Source organism: Phacochoerus africanus, chromosome 7, assembly GCF_016906955.1.
Source record: "Phacochoerus africanus isolate WHEZ1 chromosome 7, ROS_Pafr_v1, whole genome shotgun sequence".
Taxonomy (NCBI): Eukaryota; Metazoa; Chordata; class Mammalia; order Artiodactyla; family Suidae; genus Phacochoerus; species Phacochoerus africanus.
In genome coordinates this window covers 5,810,488-5,834,557 of record NC_062550.1, presented here as the reverse complement: position 1 = coordinate 5,834,557, position 24,070 = coordinate 5,810,488, and the positions used below count along the sequence as shown (strand labels likewise).

Below are 24,070 nucleotides of genomic sequence, written 5' to 3'. Positions count from 1 at the left end.
CATCAAGGTCGTTTTTTGTTTTTTGTTTTTGTTTCTTCTTTTTGGTCTTTTTAGAGCCACACCCGCAGCATATGGAAGTTCCCAGGCTAGGGGTTGAATTGAAGCTGTAACCGCTGGCCTATTCTACAACCACAGCAACACAGGATTCAAGCTGCATCTTCGGCCTACCCCACAGCCCATGGCAATGCTGGGTCCTTAACCCACTGAGCAAGGCCAGGGATTGAACCTGTGTCCTCATGGATGCCAGTCAGATTCGTTTCCAATAAGTCATGCCGAGAACTCCACATCAAGGTCATCTTGACTGACATGCTGCAAATGTGCAGAGACAGGAAGCTTGAGCTTTAATTTCAAAATCAATACTTCCCTTGCTCTCCATAGCCTTGGTCAAGAAACCTCAGGTTGATTTCCCTTTCCCCAGAATTAATACAGAAAAAACAAGCATTAGACAGGGAGAAACACGACCTCAGTGTGTGTTGCTTCCATCCCTCCACTAGACGGTTACCATCACACAAGCAGGGGCCTGTCTCCTTTCCTCTCGTCTCAGAACAGGGCCAGGCCCTGCAAGACCCCACGACCACGTGGGGCAAAGGAGCAGTTGGGGTGCAAGATCCAAGATGGGATGGGATGGAGCTGGTCTGGTGGTAGTGTGGCTGGAAAGGGGAGAGGGGCACCAAGGTCATTATTTTTAATTTCATTTAACCGGATTAATGCTGCCCTTGATTTATGGTTGTGGATGTTCCAGTTGGGTGGCCACTGCTCCTTCCTAAACAGCTGGGATGTCTGCCAGACTTGCTGGCCACTTCCGTGGTCCAGCTTTGGGGCTAAACAGAAGCATCGCTTTGTTTAGTTTGGATCGCTTTTCCTTTTCCATTGAGCAAGTTTTCTTTTGCTAGCTATCACTGCCTCTCACGTTTCCAAGTGGAGCTCCTGGTCTTCCTTTTCATGTTTCTCCCTCGTCTAATGCAGCTACGGCTCAGATTCAATCCCTGGCCCAGGAACTTCCATATGCTGCAGGTGCGGCTATAAAAAAAATTTTTTTAATGAAATATTGGAGTTCCCTGGTGGCTTAGCAGGTAAGGATCCAACATTGTCACTGCTGTGGCTCAGGTTTGACCCTAGCCCAATAACTTCCACGTGCCGCAGGTGTGGCCAAGAAAGAAAGAAACATTATCTTCCATTATGTTCTACCCCAAGAAATTGGATATAGATGGTATGAGAAAAAGAATGTACACACATGTGTGACCAGGTCACTGTGCTGTACAGCAGAAATCGACACAACACTGTAAATCAACTATAAAAAAGAAAAAACCAAAAACCCTATGAGGGAAAAAAAGAAATATTATATATGCTACAATATGGATGAATCCCAAAATAATTTTTCTGAATGAAAGAAGCCAGGCTAAAAAAGGTATACACTCTATGATTCCATTTACATAAAATTCTAGAAAATGCAAACTAATCTACAGGGACAGAAAGCAGACCAAAGCTTCCTGGGAGTAGTGGGCAGGTGGAAGGTGCTATAAAGTAGCTCAGGGAAACTTCTGGGGGTGACAGATATGTTCATTATCTAGATTGTGGTGATGGTTTAATGGGTGTGTTCATACGTGAGAACTTAAACAGTATACTTTAAGTATGTGAAACGTACTGTTAGTTATACTCAATAAAACTCTTTAAAATTCTGGAGAATTACATAAGCTTATTAACTTCATCTTGTCAACTAAGAATACTCTTCAAACTACCAGCTCATGTCACCAATACCAAAAGAAAAAGACATTTAAAACTAAAAAGTACAGGAGTTCCTGTTGTGGCACAGTGGAAACAAATCCGACTAGGAACCACGAGGTTGCAGGTTCAATCCCTGGCCTCGCTCAATAGGTTAAGGATCTGGCGTTGCCGTGAGCTATGGTGCAGGTCGCAGATGTGGCTGGGATCCTGAGTTGCTCTGGCTCTGTTATAGGCTGGCAGCTACAGCTCCGATTGAACCTCTAGCCTGGGAACCTCCAGCGAGGCCCTGAAAAGACAAAAGACCAAAAAAACAAAAAACAAAAAAAATAAATAAAAGATACAAAGGTAACAATCTTATACTAAAAGAAAGCCCTTCCCAAGAAAAGGTAGTTGCTCACCTTAACATATAAAATCTACACTGTCCTTATTTTTTCCACGTTGGTGAAAACACTGTTTCAGGGGGAGTTTCCGTTGTGGCGCAGTGGTTAACGAATCTGACTAGAAACCATGAGGTTGCAGGTTCCATCCCTGGCCTTGCTCAGGGGGTTAAGGATCCAGTGTTGCCATGAGCTGTGGTGTAGGTCGCAAATGCAGCTCGGATCCTGAGTTGCTGTGGCTCTGGTGTAGGCCGGCGGCTACAGCTCCGATTGGACCCCTAGCCTGGGAACCTCCATATGCCGGGGGAGCAGCCCTAGGGGAAAAAAAAGGCAAAAAGACAAAAAAAAACAAACAAAAAACACTGTTTCAGACCAGCTCCAGTTCAGGACATGCTGAAGGCGCCACACTCCTCAGGCGGTCCCCATGCTGGTGTCCACCTCCAACCTGGCAGTTACTTGAGCAGCACTCCAGCTCTAGCAGCAACAGGAGAGTCATGTGTACTGTGGGACACTATGGCTAGGACACCATGTCCCTCCCCTCCAGGAGGACAAGGTCATAAGAAGAATGCGCCCTGAAAGGTTCCTGAAGCCTTTGCTGATGCTGAAGTGGATTGACTTGTTTCTAGAGAGCTATTCATCCCCAAAGCAGAGTATTTGCGCTTTGCTGCAAGGAAAAGTTTTATATGACAATGTTAAAGCTGTTCACTGGGACCCTTTCAGGCCAAAGTCATGGATAAAGTAGAAATAAAATATGAGCTCTAAAAAAAGACACAATATGGAGTGGAATCCTTCTGATACTGTGCCAGAATACTAACAAAATCCAAAATACCTCAATCAGCCCAGCCCTAGAAGGAGACTTTGGATAAAATGGTGCAATGCAAGGGCCCTCCTCCAGTGTGGCTGGTTTAATACCAAGAACAGCTGGGCAGAGAACAGGCCTGCTGTTGGACCCACTTCCCAAGCTTTGGCTGTTAGACAGGAAGGGACACCTCCAAGCTCTGCAGGGTGCCACGAGCAGCAGAGATGGCATGGGACAAGCATATTCGATAAATAAGCACAGACTTTGTTACACAATGAATCCAGAGCAGTGCCCTGCACCACAAAGACCCCACCCCCACCCCCACCCCGCCCCCACCCCGTACCCTTATGGGAACACCCCAGCCTGCACATCCAAGCTCCAGCTATATACACACACTCCCTGCACACAGCCACCATGGCCACCTCTCTGCCAAGGGTATGTGTGCATGACAGCACAGTCTACCCTCAGAGGGACATAGCCAGGGAAGAGGCCCAAACAAGTCTCACAATTGGGCTAGGGATTACTGGGACAGGGAATTCCAGGACCTCTGTCCCCAGGCATGGTCTAGAAGGGGAAGCCAGGGAAAGAAGCCACAACAGCTGCCTTCTCCAACCCACCCTGCTCAGAAATCTTATGTTTCTCTCTTGTCAACCACCCCATTCCAAGCAATCCCCAATCTCCATCTTACTGGGCTTCAAACCTAGACTCCTCCGACCCTGCCTTACCCTTTAGACTGGAAACTCCATTTAGAATACCTCCTAATGCTCTCAGGACTTGACTTTCTTGGTCACATAACAAAAGGACCACTTCCCCCTCCCAGCCTCGAGGCTTCTCCAGACCCAACTGTGCCCAGGAAGAATGGCTGGACACTGCAACATTTAATGAGCACGGAGCCAGACCCAGAGACCGTCTGATCCTCCAGGACGTGAGATGGCTAGAGAGAAATGTCACCCCTGCATTTAGTCATGTTCAGAATAACTCCAAAGGTGCCGTTTTGTGTTTGACATGAAGTTGCAGCAAGCCTTAGAAGGAAACAGCGATATAAAGTTATTAAATATAAATATTTAAAGAACAGCAGCTGTTAATGCCAGGGGGATGGCAGCGTGCATCTTCCAGTCAGAATAATGATTCCGTTATGGCAAGGGCTGAATCAAGATCACAAATACTGTTTCATTCCACCCTCTGCAGAGGATACAAAGTTTTTTTTAAAGCAATTTTTCGGGAAGTTACTCTGTTCACTGAGTAGTACCTTAAAAATTAAAACTAGAAAACATACGTCTGGTGTGGAAAATAGGGAGTGCATACAAACCTCCTCAGCCAAGTACTAAATAATGTGCACTTCAAATGCCACTTGCGAAGCTGGAATTGGGACTGAGGGTGGAATTATGCAATTTGTTAACAAATATATGTATTTGGTAACTTCAAGTGTCTATAATGTCTACCACATAGAGGCCTGAAAGCATGTGCCACTCGTTTCTCATCCTTGAGCAAGGCAATTTGATGTGACAGTTAGGTAAAAATTAAATTTCTGACTGCGAAAGGAACCCGTCAGAGAATGGACATGTCCATGACAAAATGGTCACACTTGATGTTTTTCGTGGCCATTTCTGATGATGTCCTCAGGCCTGGCTTGCTGAACTCCAGGACCCCAAGCTGATCAAGAGCACCACACTTCCTAGCCTGTCACTTAACCTCTCTAAGGCCAGCTTTCCACCTGCACGACAAAGATGTCATAAGGGTAAATGTAATCATGCCTGGAAAAGTAGAGCTCCTGGCACAAAAGAAGCTTCCATAAATATTAAATCTTTTAAAATCTTTATGATAATGACGGTGACGTCAAAAGCCAGTTCAGGAAGGTGAAAGCTGGAAGGGACCTGGGAGGCTGGCAACGAGCCTAGCCACAAGCAGGCAGGAAGGTGCCCACAGAGGCTGACCTTCCCTCCATACAGGACACGAGTTGTCCAACCATGCTGTCACTCCCAACCGGAATTTAAGGTCTGCTGTTCCTGCTGCAGCCCCAGTGCCCAGAATTGTGCCTGGCACATGACAGAAGTTCAAATAGTTGTTCAATAAATGAACAGGGATTTATGAGCCCACTGGAGTTGCATGCAAAAAATGTTTATGTCCATTGGGGGCTGGGATCTATTTTCATAAAATTCTGAGGAAGATCTGAGACACAAACACTGAGTGCTGGGTTCCAAGCACATATCTTAGAACACCAATCTCCAAAGTTAGGTGAGCAGGGCAGTAAAATTACAGAGCAAAATCTAATAAGGAGGAGAGCTTTCCTAGAAAAGAGAAGGCTTATCAGGGGCTGACCACCAGGCAATCAGCAGCTTAACAAGTGACAGGCCCCAGCCTTTTAAGTCTGTGGTTTGGATTCAGGAATGTATTTTGCATCTAGAGCCCCAGGTTAAGGAAGGAACAGGAATTTGCTGAATTAAAAAAAAAAAAAAAAAGGAGTTCTCGTTGTGGCACAGTAGAAAGGAATCTGACTAGTAACCATGAGGTTGCAGGTTCAATTCCTGGCCTTGCTCAGTTAAGGATCTGGCATTGCCATAAGCTGTGGTATAGGTCACAGAACGTGGCTCGGATCCTGCACTGCTGTGGCTGTGATGTACGCCAGCAGCTGTAGCTCTGATTTGACACCTAGCCTGAGAACCTCCATATGCCGTAGGTGCTGCCCTAAAAAGCAAATAAATAAATAAAGGAGTTCCCTTGTGGCATAGTGGGTTAAGGATCCCATGTTTTCACTGCAGCAGTTCAGGTCACTGCTTTGATGAGGGTTTGATCCCTGGCCCAGGAATTTCCACATGCTGCACGCACAGCCCAAACAAAACAAAACAAATCACTCTACACCAGGAAGGCACCCTAGGAGATAGACTAGTGAAGGTAAATGGGAATCAGTGCCTCAGAGAATCAAGGAACCCAGTGGAATTTCTTCGCGATCCCTCAAATGTAAGCACCTTCTTTGCTCCCATGGAGCCTTTAGACCCTCCTCCTGTCTGAAGCTGGTATGGACTCTGTCTGAGCTCCCAACCTTGCTTCCAGCTTACGACTCAGCCCAGTCACACTGGGGCCTCCATCTCTCCAACACGCCCTGATCCTTGAGGAGGCACACAGACGCCAGAGAGGAGAGACACCGAACAACAAAGAAAGTAATGGGTAACAATCAACATCTACGGAGCTCTCCCCTGGACGAGCAAGCTCTTTAGATCACTAAATGATAGTACTGTTAGTATTCAGTGATTGAGGAAATCTGGATTACAAAAGGCTACTATAAATTCAAGCTTTAAGAGTTGCTGTAGTGGCTCAGCAGTAAGGAATCTGACTAGTATCCATGAGGACATGGGTTCAATCCCTGGCCTCGCTCAGTGGGTTAAGGCACTGGTGTCGGTGACAGACACCGCTTAGATCCTGCATTGTGGTGGCTGTGGTGTAGGCCACCGGCTACAGCTCCAATTCAACCCCAGCTTGGAAACTTCCATGTGCCACCAGTGCGGCCCTTAAAAAAACAAACGAATAAAAAAAGACAAAAATAAATAAATAAATTCAAGATTTAAAATAAATTAGTGTAGTTCCCATCATGGCTCAGTGGTTAATGAATCTGACTAAGAACCATGAGGTTGCAGGTTCGATCCCTGGCCTCGCTCAGTGGGTTAAGGATCCGGCGTTGCCGTGAGCTGTGGTGTAAATTGCAGACGTGGCTCGGATCCAGCGTTGCTGTGGCTCTGGTGTAGGCCGGTGGCTACAGCTCTGATTAGACCCCTAGCCTGGGACTCTCCATATGCCACAGGAACGGCCCTAGAAAAGGCAGAAAGACAAAAATAAATAAATAAATAAATAAAAATGAATTAGTATTTTATTAATCATAATCACAGCATCATTTTGATATAGTAACATATAAATATTTTGTGTCTGCATGTCTTTGTGTCCTGGGGCAATAAAAAAAAATCCACCTATAAAATATGCATGGCAGGTACAGCCCTAAGTGAGCAGTCCTTTTGTAATCACCCCTTAATGTCCTGGAAGACCAGGGTCCCTGTGGGGAACCACCAATGGACTAAAGAGAGAACCACCAGGCAGATCTGGGTCTGAGGAGTTAATAAGTTGAGCCTGTTTCCTCAACTGTAAAGTGGGAATCAAAGAGTCATACAGCAGGACAGCTGGGAGGCTGAGAGGCACACAAAGGCAGCACTAAATGCAGCAAAGTACAGCAATGTCCCAATCAAGTACAGGACACCTATTCATTTACCCAGTCCTCACAACAATTCTATCATTATCCCCATTTTAAAGGTGAGGTAACTGAGGCACAGGGAGATGCAGTAACTTGCCCAAGGACCCACAATAAACTGCAGAACTGGAATTCAAGCCCAGGCAATCTGCCGGCAGAGCTCCTTGCATAATAAACTCACCACAGACACTCACAGCACAGAACACCAGGTTGGACCATGGCCTGACCCGCTGCTCCAAGAGGACCTTCTACAAGGGAAAGCTACCTGGGACCAGGTCACAGCCCCAAAAGCCAGCCCTTCATCAACAGCAGGAGCCTGTAAAGGGACTGGGGAGCAGGGCTTTGCAGCCTCTACGGGTACTGGCAATTTGCCACCTCCACCCCAGGGAGAGAAAGCCCCTTCCTCTTATCCATCTCCTAGGAGTTCTGGGAGAGCTGACAGAGTTCACCTCTTTTTTAAATGTTTTAATTATAGTTGATTTACAATGTTCTGTCAATTTCTGCTGTACAGCGAAGTGACCCAATTTTATATACATATAATATATATATTTATATATTTACATATTCTTTTTCTCACATTATCCTCCATCATGTTGCATCACAAATGATTAGATGTCGTTAGTTTCCTGTGCTACACAGCAGGATCTCATGCTTATTCACTCCAAATGCAACAGATTGCATTTACTAACCCCAAACTCCCAGTCCATCCCACGCCCTCCCCCTCAGCAACCACAAGTCTGTTGTTCTCCATGTCCATGAGTTTGTTTTTTTCTATAGAAAGGTTCATCTGTGCCATATATTAGATTCTGAATATAAGTGATATCATATAGTATTTTTCTTTCTCTTTCTGACGTACCTCACTTAGTATTAAAGTCTCTAGTTCCATACACATTGCTGCAAATGGCATTATTTTGTTCTTTTTTATGGCTGAGTAGTATTCTATTGTGTATTTGTACCATATCTTCTTAATCCATTCATCTGTCAATAGACATTTAGGTGGTCTTGGCTATTGTGAATAGTACTGCAATGAACACAGGGGTGCATGTATCTTTCTGAATCAAAGTTTTGTCCAGATATATGCCCAGGCGTGGGATTGCTGGATCATATGGTAGTTCTATATCTACTTTTCTGAGGTACCTCCATACTGTTTTCCATTGTAACAATTTACATTCCCACCAACAGTGTTGGTGGATTCTCTTTTCTCTACCCCCCTCCAGCATTTGTTATTTGTAGACTTACTAATGATGGCCATTCTGACTAGTGTGAGGTGGTACCTCATTGAAGTTTTGATTTGCATTTCTCTACTAATTATTAGTGATGTTGAGCATTTTCTCATGTGCCTGTTGCGCATCTGTATGTCTTCTTTGGAGAAAAGTCTATTCAGGTCTTCTGCCCATTTTTCAATTGGGTTGTTTTTTTGCTGTTGAGCTGTGCGTACTTTGGAGATTAAGCCCTTGTCGGTTGCATCATTTGAAACTATTTCCTCTCATTCCATAGGTTGTCTTTGTGTATTTTTGTTTGTTTTTTTATGGTTTCCTTTGCTGCGCAAAAGCTTTAAGTTTGATTAGGTGTCATTGGTCTATTTTTGTTTTTATTTCTATTGCTTTGGGAGACTGACCTAAGAAAACATTTGTATGGTTGATGTCAGAGAATGTTTTGCCTATGTTCTCTTCTAGGGGTTTTATGGTGTCTTGTCTTACATTTAAAGCTTTAAGGCATTGTGGAGTTCCTGTTGTGGCTCAGTGGTTAATGAATCCGACTAGGAACCATGAGGTTGCGGGTTCGATCCCCGGCCTTGCTCAGCGGGTTAAGGATCCGGCGTTGCCGTGAGCTGTGGTGGAGGTCACAGACGTGGCTCGGATCCTGCGTTGCTGTGGCTCTGGAGTAGGCCGGCGGCTACAGCTCCGATTAGACCCCTAGCCTGGGAACCTCCATATGCCTCGATAGTGGCCCTAGAAAAGGCAAAAAGACAAATAAATAAATAAATAAATAATAAAGCTGTGCATGGTATGAGGATGTGTTCTAGTTTCATTGATTTACCTGCAGCTGTCCGATTTTCCCAGCACCACTTACTAAAGAGACTGTCTTTTTCCCATTTTATAATCTTGCCTTCTTTGTTGAAGATTAATTGACAACAGGTATCTGGGTTTATTTCTGGGTTCTCTATGAGTTCACCTCTTGAGAGTAGGCCTCCACCTCTTCCAATCATACCGCTAACATTAAGTTTCTGTAAGGCAGGGATTTAAAGGCTTGTGTTTTTTCCCCCTACCTCTTTACCTATTAATAAAAAGAACACAGATTTTTTTTTTTTTTCTGCTGTACAGCATGGGGACCAAGTTACACTTACATGTACACATTTTTTTTTCTCCCTTTGATCTGTTGTGATATAAGTATCTAGACATAGTTCTCAATGCTACACAGCAGGATCTCATTGTAAATCCATTCCAAGAGCAATAGTTTGCATCTGATAACCCCATGCTCCCGATCCCTCCCACTCCCTCCCACTCCCTCTCCCGCCTTGGGCAGCCACAAGTCTATTCTGGATTTTCAATTATTTCTTTTTTCTTTTTTGCTTTTTAGGGCCACACCTCCAGCATATAGAAGTTCCCAGGCTAGAGGCTGAGTCAGAGCTGCAACTGCCAGCCTACGCCACAGCCACAGCAACTTGGGATCCAAGCTGCATCTGTGACCTACACCACAGCTCAGGGCAACACCAGATCCTTAAACCACTGAATGAGGCCAGGGATCAAACCTGCATCCTCATGGATACCAGTCAGACTCTTTACCACTGAGCCACGACGGGAACTCCCTCAACTATTTCTAAATTTTATGAGCTGCAAGTTCCTAGTGGAAGTTGTAGACAAAAAAGAAGCACAAGTACTAAGTAGCAATTCTGGAGTTCATGCTGTGATACAACGTGATCAGCAGCAGCATCTCTGGAGCACTGGGATGCAGGTTAGATTCCCCTGGCCTGGGAACTTCCACATGCCATGAGTGCAGCCAAAAACAAAGCAAAACAAAATAAAATAAATGGAGGCAGTGGGGGAGCGTCCTGTGATCTAGAGATTAGGATTCAGTGTGTTCACCACTGCAGCCCAGGTTCAATCCTTGGCCTGGGAACTGAGATCCCACATCAAGCCACTGTGCACCATAGCCAAAAATACATACATACATACATACATATGTAAATAAATAAATAAATAAAAGGGAGCGATGAGACAGCCTAGCCCACCTGCAATCAAGCAACTTCAAGCCCACACCTGCAAGAAAGAAAGAAATCCAAAAGAGAGAATAACAAAAGTCTGGAACTTACTATACCAACCACTTTACTCAGTTTTCATAAAAGGAGGTATATTGCAAGATTCCAATAATCCAAACAAATTATTTTTTCCCATGACTTCTGCATGGCCAAGACTATTTTCTGGCCCCACTGCAAGGCCCTTTTTCTGTGGGACCCTCAGGCAAGGCCCACCTCTAGGCGCCATCAACTGGCCCCAGTTCTAAGCTAGAGGAACTTGATGGGACAACATGCACCTGTCCAACCCAGAATAAAGCAGGGGTCAAGGGCTGCTAAGGAATTGTGCCTCATGGTTCAAAAGTGTATGTCCTGAAACAAAGTAGCCCCATCCATTCCATGCCACACCTTGGGGCAGTGGGGCAGAGGTTTCTCAGGAAATAAAAGGCAAAACATGGACAGGACAAAGGGAAGATAAGAGCGTGTGCCAGTAGGGCTTGGCAGCGACCATCTAACTTGGTTGAAAAGCCCTAAAGATGACTTGGGGTTTCCATCCAGCCTCTACCAGAGCCTTCACCACACACACAACCAACAGCTCAGCCAGTTGCCTAGGCAACAGCCACCTTAGCCATGTTTAGGCATCTGTGGAAACCAGGGCAAAGTACAATTTCCATACCTGTGATAAAAACATAGACTGCCAAGCAAGAGCAAAGCACTACTCTAAAATTTGGGTTTATTGACAGAATAAACAGGGGTGGGGAAGGGAAGCAGGAAGCTAGGCAGCACCTAGCTGAGCCAATGCAGTTAGACTAGCCCTAGAGTGCTGGCATGGAAAACCCACCTGTGCCTGAGAAACAAAACTCTTGTTGTGCTTCTGGGTTGTTTGTGATTATTTCTTCTTATTTCTACCTTGGTATGTAAAAATGTCTTTCGTTTTGGTGTGAACATCAGACCTTAGCTAGGGTAAGAGGAACCAAAAAAAGAGGAGTTTCTGCCCAAGATGGGGCCAGAAAACAAAAGAGGAAGCAGCCTCCTGGGGGTGGAAGAGTGAGATGGAGGCACAGCAGGAATCCAAGGGAAGGGACTTGAGGGTGAGAGCTGAGGTCTGGCCACTGCTCACCACCTGGGGCCCTCTTCGTTCCTGCTAAGCACCTTTTCCTTTGCAGACCCTATAAAATGAGCCACCAGAAAAACAGGACTCCACTCAGTCCACACACAGGTGTATACCTAAGGGACAGGAGAAGTTGAAAAAGCCAGCCCATGGTGAAGGAACCAGGTAAAGAATACAATGATTTCCAAACAGAAAAACAAACAAGCCCCCCTCAAAAAAATTTTTTAAAAAAGCATAAGCACCAACAGTATAAACTTCCCAATACTTCTCTGTTTGCTTCCAGCTAAAAAACTAGGAATGTCCGTGACAGCAGCATCTAGAAGCTACACAGGCAAAATCCAAAGGATCACAAGATCCATCCCCCAGGCTGTCCTGATTTGTGAATGACACCAGCAAAAACAACCTTGCATGGTCTCTCCCAATATGCATATTTCAACTGAGGAAAAGAAAACAAGTTCTGAGAGAGACTGGTTTAGAGAATCACGACAGCTGAATTGATAAAGGAATGCAACCACAAACACTCACAGCCTTGGGAATGTACAGCATTAGTTCAGGTGATCCACAAAGAAAGTACTAAGAACTTTTTCAAAGACTGTTTCTTGCTTATGAAAGTAAACCATGTCGTTCTCAAGTAAAATGATATCCAGAAACCTAGAAGGAACTGTGACTCATTTAAGAAAAACTTACAAAAAAGTTTATCTCACAGATACTTGGAAGCTCTAAAGGCCAAAGCATTTTATTTCATTTTAAAGAGAGAAGGAAAAAAAAAAAAAAAAACCTCAATTTTTTTCATCCATAAAAATCAGAAAGATAAACCCAGAAGCAATAGAGGAGGCTTTCAAAACACTCTAAGATATGCATTGTCTTTTAATCCAAGATTTCTATTTCTGGGAATTTTATACCCAGGAACTAATTAACATATGAAATTGTAAACTGTGAATTCATCTATAATAGCCAAAAAAAAAAGTGGAAATAACCTAAAATGTCCATCATCAAGGGAATATTTTAATCTCATTACATTAACAATACTGTACAACCACTAAAAATCTGTTTTTGGGGGGGGGGATTTTTAGGGCCTCACCCACGGCATATGGAAGTTCCCAGCCTAGGGGTCAAATCAGAGCTGGAGCTGCTGGCCTACACCACAGCCACAGCAACTCGGGATCCGAGCCCAGTCTGCAACCTATATAACTCATGGCAACACTGGATCCCCAACCCACTGAATGAGGCCAGGGATCAAACCTGCATCCTCATGGATACCAGTCAGATTCGTTTCCTCTGTACCACAATGGGAACTCCTAAAAAAAAACTTTTTTAGCAACAACAACAACAACAACAACAACAAAAAAGACAAAAGACAAAAAAAAACACTTTTTTTTGTCTTTTCTAAGGGCCACTCACACGGCATGGAGGTTCCCAGGCTAAGGGTCGAATCAGAGCTGTAGCCACCAGCCTATGCCACAGCCACAGCAACGCCAGATCCGCCAGATCCGACCCGTGTCTGCGGCCTGCACCACAGCTCACAGCAACGCTGGATCTTTAACCCACTGAGCGAGGTCAGGGATGGAACTCGCAACCTCATGGTTCCTAGTCGAATTTGTTAACCACTGCGCCACCAAGGGAACTCCTAAAAAAAACTTTTTAAAGACAATGATAAAAACATGGGAAATTTTTGATACAATATTTCAGAGAATCTTAATAATACAATTGTAAGAGTGTAGATTGATGAAAAGGAGACAGGCCCATGCAGCCAGTGCAGGCTTCAGATTCTCTCCCCTATTTACAATCTTGATGACCGTGGACTAAGCTAAGCACATGATCTCACTCCCTGCAGTACCCTCATGTTCAAACTAGTAACCTCAGAGCCTTAGTGTTGCTGTGAGGACAGATAGAGGCAAGGCCGTTCTCTTTTCTGAAGCTTAGAATAAAGCACTCAGTAAGTAGGTGGCAGCTACTGCTTCTAAGATAACATTAAAAACTCTATACATGTAGAGGGTAAAACACAAAGAGTTTTTTATTCAAAAAACTCTATTTTCTATGTTGTATCTTCAATTTTTAAAAGACCTATAAGACAAGAAAGCAAAAAAAAAAAAGCCTTTTGACACAAAATGACAAATATTTACAAGCATAAAAACAAACATCTGCTCTAATTTATTTGCACAAATGATCTTCATTTGATGTCATAACGTCAACAAAACATGAAGCCCTTTCACAATTTTACATAGTGCAAAATGAATGCTTTACAGAAATATCATTTCTTCTCCCCTAAGTAAGTGCTTTTTCGATAACACGACAGCTTTTCGAATATAGCTAGGAGTTCCCGCTGTGGCGCAGCAAAACGAATCCAACTAGTATCCATGTGGACTTGGATTTGATCCCTGGCCTCACTCCATGGGTTAAGGATCCAGCATTGCCACAAGCTGTGGTGCAGGTCTCCAACAAAGCTACGATCCTGAGTTGCTGTGGCTGTGGTGTGGGCCGGCAGCTGCAGCTCCAATTTGACCCCTACCCTGGGAACTTCCATGTGCCATGGGTGTGGCCCTAAAAAGCAAAAAAAAATGTAGCTAGTGAAAGGCTAGGCAAGAGCACTCCCACCACTTAAGCCAGGAGCTCTGGAGTCACAGCAGAGCTGTTTAGAAGCCTTTTCCTTTCGTGCCCTTATCTTTCCCAATGCATAAATTATTGCAAACTTTTAGATTATCTTAAGTTACTTGTAGGCATGGACCCTGTCTTAAAAAGACCACATAACTTGCCTCTTTTCTAGGTTTCTGGGAGGTGGGGAAGGAAGATTAACTTAAAATTTTTCTTCATATTTGAGGGCAAATGACTCAGAATCCACTTATTCAATACAGCAAAATAAGTGAAGTGAGCATAGCTTCAGAGGCAGGCTGAGGGTCTGCTCTGCCAGTGACCCTGTGAAGGTCATTTCATCTCTCAGAGCTTGGTTTACTCATGGGTAAAATGGAGTTAACTCTACTTTTTTTTTTGTCTTTTGTCCTTTTAGGGCCACACCTTCGGTATATGGAGGTTCCCAGCCTAGAGGTCTAATCAGAGCTGTTGCTGTCAGCCTACACCAGAACCACAGCAACACCAGATCAGAGCCACATCTGCGACCTACACCTCAGCTCACTGCCGGATCCTTAACCCACTGGGCAAGCCCAGGGATCGAACCCACAACCTCACGTTTCCTAGTCGGATTCGTTTCCACTGTGCCACTGGAGTTAACTCTATCTTGTTGCAAGAATTAATAAGCAGGAGTGTAGAGCTTTTTGTATGGTCCCTCAGAAACCCCAACATCCAGAGGCCTGGCTGTCCCAGACGGCGACCCCACCCTGATCCACCCTCCCCTCAGCAGGCTTCCTCACTGGCTTCCCAGGCTCCTTAGCTGACGACATCTTCACTGGCACAGAGGGCACAATGGCCTCCTCAATTAAAACATCAGCATGTCCAAGCTAAACAGGGCCCAGGTAGGCCAGCTCCATCCTACAGCAGTCAGCCAGCTACCAAACCCACTAATAGCAGGCCTGGAGGTCCACGTGAGGTACGGAGCCTGCTCTGTGGTTCCTCTGACGACCACAACTCACAGACTTGGCACACTCAGTTGGCGACAACATAACTGGATACGATGGAACATAAATGTAGTTTAAAATATGAAAACGTTCACAAACTATGGTTTCAGTATCACTTTACAATAATAAAATTTCATTTATGCGAAGGAAACTTCAAAGCACTAGACACAGTTTATTCTGCATGATAAAGACCACCCTGCAGGCCCCAGCGGAGACCCCCTAACTGTGCTCTCTGGGAGCCTGGGACTTGGGCTGAGGCCCACATGGGGTCCTGGCTGGCCAGCCTCAGGCAAAACCACCAACCCTCCAGTCCTCCCTCTTATCCTCCTCTGAACAGTGAAAGAAGGGAGCAAACCAACAAGACTGTTCTGCAAACAAAATGAGGACTATGGGGAGTTCCCATCGTGGCGCAGTGGTTAACGAATCCGACTAGGAACCATGAGGTCGCGGGTTCGGTCCCTGCACTTGCTCAGTGAGTTAACGATCCGGCGTTGCCGTGAGCTGTGGTGTAGGTTGCAGACGCGGCTCGGATCCCGTGTTGCTGTAGCTCTGGCATAGGCCGGTGGCTACAGCTCCGATTCGACCCCTAGCCTGGGAACCTCCGTATGCCACAGGAGCGGCCCAAGAAATGGCAAAAAGACAAAAAAAAAAAAAAAATGAGGACTATGGGAAAAGTCCCCATAAAATGAAAATGCTTAAAAACGAAGCTGTTTTTATATATGTTTATTTTCATCACAGTTATTACTTAAATATTAATTCTAAAAGCAAAAGGTGGATTTCCTTGGTAGTGCAGCAGGTTAAGGATTCAGTATTGTCACTGCTGTGGTGGGGGTTCGGTTCCTGGCCTGGAAACTTTCCCTTGCCATGGGGATGGCCAATTAATTAATTAATTAATTAAAATTAAATACAAGTAAAAGGGTAATGGAACAATTTGGAAACGAAGGAGAAACTTTCCATAATTCTGCAGCCTTAACTACCATAGTCACTGTGTATTATTTTAATATTTTACACATGTGATGAGTGTATGTATCACTTTATAATTTGCTTTTTCAAGTCTTCATATTTTTCCTTACCTGAGTACAAGCCACTGTCACCATCACACATGGTTCCTTCCAATTCTGAGTCACTAAGTCTAGTCACAATATCCATTCACCCCAGGGTCAGGCCTTCTATAACCTACGTAATATTCAACTCACGCACAGAATTGCCAACCCAGACAGGAGCAAGCCCTCCGTGTGGCAGGACTGCCCTCAAAACCCAGAGAGAATAAGCGGTGGAGAGACAAGACAGGGCTTGTAAGTGGCAGGATGAGAGGGTATTCCATGCAAGGTCAGAAGCCTCATTCACGTCAACAACCCCAACAGCATCTCTGTGACCCTGAGTCACCAAGGAAAAGATCCAAGTATACTGAATACGCATAGGCTCAGAAAAGAATAACACGACTTAGAAGGATTTTGAATAGAATTGGATAATATAACATCAGTTTGAATCCTTTAAAGGTATATTTCACTTAGCAAATTCTCTTCAGAAGACACTGCACTGTGATGCTGAAGTTATGAGCCAACACCATGGACCAGGCACAAGTGCTGAGCTCTCTGCATCTGTGGTCCATTCCCTCACACTTCCCTCACTCAGACATATGAGAAGGGGGCTGTCAGTGTCCTGGTTTTGGAAATGTTGAAGCGTTTGTCCAAGGAAGAGCACGGTTACCTAGTAGTAGAGCTGGAACTCAAACACAGGGCTGCATGGCTCCCAAACCATGTAACCTCCTACACCTTACTTCACTATTTCCTTTTTTCTGCAGGAACTGGCAGTGAAAATGACAAACTCTAACTGCCTGGATTTGTGAGCACAAGCCATATGGAAAGAGAAGCAGAACCCAGGCAGCTGCTGTATTATCAAGTAAAAATATAAACACAGGCAAAGAAACTAAGACTGATGCCAGGCCCATTCTGGAAGCCCCTCTCATTAGCATTTAGCACTGCTTCCTAAGGATGTCCCCAGTTATCCTTGAGTCTCCAGCGACAGAGGTAACCTTCGCCGAAATGAGCCACCTGAAGTGTCCCTCCTCCCTCTGCATCCCTGACCTCTCACTTCTGTGCAGAGCTTCCACCCAGAAATGACTCCCCGTTGAACTTCATCCTCCAAGAGGAGGTCCAAACCTGACAACCTGAAGCCTGCCCACCCAGTCATCCAGCCCTCCACCGTGAGGCCCCTCTCACAGCCCCACATTCCTTACAACTCCGCGCCTCTGCCTGAGACGCCCCTTCCAGTCATCTCCACCTGGAGAGCACCTGGAAAGTGACAAATCACTCTAAAGTCACATCCCTGAAGGTCAGCTCTCTGCAGTGTCCTGAGGGCAGTCAGACCCGCCCTCCTGTCTGCCCCTAACTTCGCACACACTCCTATCTGCTACTGTCACAAAGATGGGAATGCTTCTAAGAACCCACCTCCTGACTAAGAGTCACCATAATCTTGGGATCCCAGAACTGTGAGTAGAGCCAAGTGTCAGGGGCGCTGCGCACACAGTGGCCAGGAAGGCTCCCTTTGACCCCCCTTGCCCACTTCTGCTCACCTACATACACTCCCTCCAAACACTCAGCCCTGGGAGTGAAACTTAAATAAAAAGCAAGTACTTCAACACAGCAGCCTAATGGAGTTCCCCAGCTGACTACTGACAGCTCTGCCACTCTATCAATATTTAAATCACAGACAACAGGCCACTGGAATAAAAGAGCCTAGCGATGCAAGTTTCCTGGTCAGAGAAGGGCCCATAAATACTAGCAGAGATAATGAAGGAGGCGTTGTGGCAGGTTATATAGTTACCTGGATGCCACTCCTGCATGGTGGCCGAGGCCTGGAGTTTACACTTCAACCTGGGCCTTGACCTCTGACAGCCTCATCACCTGACCAGACTTCTACATTTTGATGATTTCCTACTGCTTAATGTTCAGCATTCACTGCCTGCCTTTAGCCTCTACCAAGTCCTCTCTCTGGTGAGCAATTTGCCTAGGGAAGCTGACACATGACATCAGGGTTTGTGTTCAGTGTCAGTGAGGCTGTGCATGTCAGCCTCCTCCTCTCCAGTGTTCTCAAGAAAGGCATCGTGCAATGAGCAAATACCCTTTCCCACGCCTGGAGAGTGAATGATGTAGGCCAGTCTCCTTACCAGGATCAGACACAACATATACCACCTCTGAGTGACACCTACTGTATACCATTTCATTACCTCCACGTCCAATTATTCAAAACATCTTTATTACAACGACTCTTTCCATCAGTAACAAAGCATGTAAAATCTGCGAGGCCTTACAGTTTGGTACTCTTGCATATACAAGCCTGTCATATAACTAATACTCTATACTCTGTGAATAAACTGGGGGGGAAGTCCCCCAAATATTCAGAATCTGGCCAGAAGGCCACAAGAAGCCACTGTTAGACAGTCATGGCCATTGGCACAAACCACACCCAACTCTCAAACCCACCCGGTGGCTCTGGGCCCAGGGAGGGGCCCCTTAGGCTGCAGGGAAAGTCTCGTCTGTGAGGACATATTTGATAGAACAAGTCAAACATTTGGAATTTCACTTAGCATTTATTTCACAAGTTTCTCAAGCGCCAAGCAACTGAAAAGCAATCATCTCAATGTACTGGTTAATCGATAAACATTCAATAAGTCTGCTCAAAACACCCATGCCCCACAAACGTTTCCCTATGAAAAGTATGGCATAAAGAAATAACAAAAACAAAATAAGTAACCTTTTGACAGGCAGAAAGGTGTTCAGTGATCCAAATTCAGACAAAAAACAGTCCTTTCAGTAGATGAACAAATATTTCCTCTGCAAGTGACACATTCTGGGATATTTACACTGCCAAACATAACTCATAATGACAACCACCAAGGAAGCAAAACCTAATGGAAAAACCCCAAGCTGGCGACCAGGAGCCCTGATGCTGATCCCAGGACAGGCTTGCTGGCTGTGTAACCCTCCTAAAATGGTGGCAGGCCTGGTACCCCTTTCTCCATCCATCACCACTCACACCACTCAGAAATGTTTTTGAGGACCAAAAAGGATAGGTGAAAATGCTTTGGGATGTGTCTTCTATAAGTATAGTCATCATTATTATTATTAGCTCAAAGACGACCAAGAAAATAGGATTACAGACTAAGAGAGGCCAGAGGGAGCTAAGAGATGGGATGAGCCGGGCGTTACTACTCTGGGGTCCAGGCCTCTGATGCTGTCCCCAAGTGCGCTTTCTGGGAAGACAGCTCTAATTGCTATCAGATTCTCACAAGGTTAAGGACCTCTAAGGCCCTACTTTTACAAACATGAAAACTGAGACCTTAAGTTATGTGGCTGAGGAAAGGGCTGGACAGAGCCGGGGCTCCTAGTCTCCATCCATGCTCCTCCCACTCCAAGTAGGAAAAAAGTCACATAAATCTCATATAGCCATGGAGTATGTTAATACAAACCACTGCACATGTGCCTTCTAAAGTTATAGAAAATTTTCCATCCTTATTTTTCTCTCTTAAAGCCTTCTTGCTGAGGTCTTTGATCACTTAGACAGCGTTCTATTCATTTCTATATTCTCATATCTTATTCTTTCAGTGCCTAATGTCAAGAAATACCCACATGGTGTTTTAATGTTGAAAATAAAGATTTTATTCTAGGAAATAAGAAAACTAAACTACATGGTGCTCTGTTTTATTAAGCAAACAGATAAACATACAATCATGGGAATAAATACAAGTTAACATAATTTAATTAAGGAGTTTTTGTCATTTGTGTTTTTAATCAAAGTATCAAAACTTGTGCTCTTAGATGGCCACTGTCCCCCAAATAGTTACCTTTGGAAATATACATACGCCAAGAATGTTGCATTGTACAAAATACTTTGAAAACTCTTCTTTTTAAGATTGTCTCCAGTCAGTATAGCACAATCATCTGAAAACTAAAAATCTGAAGGAATTCCTACACAGCCATCCCAGGGACCACCACTAGGCCTATCAGGAAACAGGTTTCAGGCACTGACATGCTTTCAGGTATGTGAAGAATCATTCCAGGTCCATAAAGAAAGGTCTCCACCTGTGGAATGCAAACTGACTTCGTAACTAAGGCATGGCTGTGCTGCCTTCAGGCATGCAGCTGCACTTCCAAACAACCTAATTGGAAAAAAACTGAGCCAGCACTATCGCTCACGTGAATGTGGTCATTACCCAAATAATCTACAGGGTGGCCTCCACAAAGCCACGGGTACAATGTGATGGCAGATAAGGCAGGCCAAGCCAGATGCGAGGTTTAGGTGAAGGGGAGAGCGCTTGCTAAATGCTATTGTGATCTCTAGAGACAAGGCGCTGTTACTATTACTAAGACATCTGTGTCATCTTTTTGATATTCCATAATATCCTATAATCAACTGATGACCAGACCAGAAGGGAAATCTGAGCATCATGTCCTTAACTTGGTCTGCACAGACTTCCAAGTGAATAAAGAAATGAGAAAATTAAGGACAAATGTCCTTCAGCTCCCATCCCAGAAACTGCCTGGCCATCAAAAATCTAGACAGGGCATCCAGGACTGGGGAAAGCCAACAGCAGCAAGCTGTGTTCAAACCCCAGATACTATTTTTTACAAATGCATACTTTTAGACTGTTTAAATATTATGACCTACATCTTATAATTTGAAACTAAAAGTAATAAAGTTCCAGTTCCCCAAAAGCATGAGCTGAGAATGACATTTCCATCTAAATGAGTTTTTACTCTTCTCCAAAAAAAGTGGATTAAGAGTGCAGACCTAGTCACTCATCTACTCCTGTGCTACATTACTTTCCAAAGTACTAAATATCACCAGTTTAACGGCCAGTTTCTTTAAAGCTTCAAGACAACTGTCAGAAGGAAAACACACGACAGAAAAGTTTTTGATGCAGTGGGCTCATATCTCAACTAACAGAACCTCATTAAGGAGACTGAAACTCTAGAATTAAGTTTATATTTTTTATTTATTTATTTATTTATTTTTGTCTTTTTGCTATTTCTTGGACTGCTCCCACGGCATATGGAGGTTCCCAGGCTAAGGGTCCAATCGGAGCTGTAGCCACTGGCCTACACCAGAGCCACAGCAACGCAGGATCCCAGCCGCGTCTGCAACCTACACCACAGCTCACGGCAACGCCGGATCCTTAACCCACTGAGCAAGGGCAGGGACCGAACCCGCAACATCATGGTTCCTAGTCGGATTCATTAACCACTGCGCCACAACGGGAACTCCTAGAATTAAGTTTAAATGCACACAGATTATTGTTTCCCATGTGAATCAAGAGAAACCCCACTTGCACTGGCTCCCATTCAATGCCTCTATGGAGAGGCTCCAGGCCGGACTGGGAATCAAGTAGAATAAGACCTTTCACAGAATGAGAGTTTCTGTTGTGGATCAGCAGTAATGAACCTGACTAGTATCCATGAGGATGTGGGTTCGATTCCTGGCCTAGCTCAGTGAGTTAAGGATCCAGCATTGCTGTGGCTGTGGTGTAGGCTGGCAGCTGCAGCTCCGATTCAGCCCCCAGCCTGGGAACCTCCATTTGCCGCAGGTGCAGCCAAAAAATTTAAAAAATAATAGTAATAACCTTCAGGGAAGAAGGGGAAGAAGGGTTGGTTCCCTTGCCCTGGCTCCAACCTGACAATCCTGGGAGAGTTAAAACTGAACTTCAGCACAGTGGGATAACTGGAGAGGAAGCAACTGCAGAGAAAGGAAGGAATTTTTGTGAGCTCACCGCTTGCAACCTAGGTTTAAATTCTCTGGGCTAGTCTCCTGATTTTCATCAGGACAGCCAGGGAGTGTTTGGTAAACAGTGTAATGAGTAGTCGTGGAGACTCTGAGCAGCCAGCCCTCCTTAACCACAAAAACACAGGACGGTTGAGGTAAAAGAGAGAAATCAAGACCCAGGGACACACACGCCCCACCTGAAGGCCACCTTCCCTCAGGCACCCAACCCAAGAGCAGCATCCTCAAAGGCTGCAGCTCCGTGGGATCCCCAGGAGGCAGCGCTGCTCGCCCCCCTGACCACCTCCGTCTGAAACAGAAAACCAGCGTTTTCAGCTCCTGGAGCTAAAAATCCAACTGAGCCAATGAAACTGAGCAGCAGAAAGCACTCCCTCTCCGCTCCAGGCCTCTCCGGATGCCCCGGCAGGCTCGGAACCCTACAGGAGGAAGGGCGCTCACGTTGCTCCAAACGACAATCTGGGAAAACTCCCAGGGGCGACCAGCCTCTCCGGCCTGCGCCCCCAGCCCTAGGACCCGCTCGCAAAAAGGGCTGGCCATCCCCCACCCCACCCCCCGCCCCCCGCCTCACCTACAACATTGAGCCTGGAGAGGGAGGGGAGGGTGGGAAGGAAGGAAATGGACGACGGTCATCAAAGGGCCCCAAATGAGCGCATCCGCATATGTGTCCGGGCTGCTCCGGCCGCCTCCGCCCCTCCAGGCCACCCTCGGACCCAGCCCTGCCCTCCTCTCGCCGGCGCTTACCCGGCCCCTCGGCTCCCACGCGGCTCCCCCAGCCGCCCGCGCCTGCCCGCGCTTCCCCCAGGGAACCCCGGCACCCCTCAACTTCCCCGCCTCCCCTCGCTAGGTCTCTCCTCAGGGCTCCCACCTGCCCTTCCGCAGCAGCCCTCTGACCCCGCGGGCCCCGCTCCCCAACTTCTCCCTCCAGAAGCCCTCACTCGAGAACTCGTCCGCTCCTCCGCGGCGCCGCCGCCCCAACCCCGCACCCCCGGCCCCCAGCCTCCCGCAAGCCCACCCCACCCGCCCTCCGGACGCCCCGCGACGTGCCCTCGGGCGCCCTCCCTCGGCCCCCCCGACGTCCCCTGCCGCGCGCAGTGGCCCCTGAACACACCCCCTCCCACAGCGACAGGAAGTTCGCGCGCCGCCGGCGCGGCCCCTGAGGCTGCCCTCGGGCGCGGAGCGCGGCCGCGCCGCGGCGGCCTGACAGGGCACGGGCCCGGCCGCCGACCAGCGCCCCGCGTCCGTCCGCGGCGCCCCAACCGTCGCGGTGGGACCCTCACCTCGGCCGCCGCTCGCCTCTCAACACGCCGCTCACTCCGCTCCAGCCGCGACGGTGACTGCCCCGGCTCCGACTCCGGCTCCGGCCCGGCTCCCGCCCTCGCTCTGGCCGCGTTACCCAGCCCTGCCCTACCCTACCCAGCCGCTGCCGCTTCTGCCGCCAGCCCAGGGCGCCCCGCCCCCGCCGCACCCGCTCTGCTCGCCCCATTGGCTGCAGGGCGCAGGGCCCCGCCCCACGGCCCTGTAGGCGCCCCTGATTGGGCCAGAGTAGTTCGGAGGTGGCACGCCCCCTAGCGCGCCAAAGGGGCCTCCCCTGGGCGTCATTGGCGACTTCCCCTGTCAATCAAATAGGGAGCGCCTACTTAACTGAGGAGAGGGCGGCCGGGGTCACTTTCCTGGAGTCCCTCCAAAGCTGTGATTCGCCAGGCTTACTCCCCGGAGGCAGAGTGTTTCGGTTTTTGCGGGCACCCAAGGGTGGGGGCCGCGCCAGGGTAGCACCGCACTTGATTGGGAATTCAGGGAAGTTAGACTTTCTGAAAGTTTCCTCTCCTACGGCATTCACAGAAGCCAAGGTCCTCAGGGCTTCGTCAGATTCACGCAGCAAGAATATATTCCACTTGAGCCGGCTTAGTTTAAGCAGCCCAGAGGTGGGGGGTGGTGAGTGAGTGTGTGTGTGTGTGTGTGTGTGTGTGTGTACACAGCCCATGGGAGGATTTAGGAAACCCATGCCAGGTAACTTGCTGGGGGTGGCTCTACGTGAATAGAGGAAGTAAATGGCAGATCCAGGATTAGAAACGCAGGTCAGCCGGACCCCAGGCCTGAACTGGTTCCACACCACCAACTTGATACCATCACGAGGATGGTACAGCAACTCGGGACACGCTTAAACTAAAGGGTTAAAAGGAAAAGCCCCGTTCAAAATGTCGGACCCTCTAAAAACTGCTTCTACCTTTAGGTAAAGACTA

At 46.7% G+C, this 24,070-nt stretch overlaps 1 protein-coding gene across 3 annotated transcripts in view; it reads right to left on the bottom strand.

The window, feature by feature from the left end:
* PACSIN2 (protein kinase C and casein kinase substrate in neurons 2) overlaps window positions 1–23,247 on the bottom strand; it is a 132,038-nt gene extending 108,791 nt beyond the window's left edge. For 2 of the 3 annotated variants that reach the window (XM_047786063.1, XM_047786064.1), the window contains exon 1: window positions 23,108–23,245. The gene's annotated coding sequence lies outside the window, so the exon portion shown is untranslated. Of the gene's footprint in view, window positions 1–23,107 lie in introns of all 3 variants that reach the window. The other variant, XM_047786067.1, reaches the window with a different exon arrangement.
* Window positions 23,248–24,070: the final 823 nt, after the last annotated feature.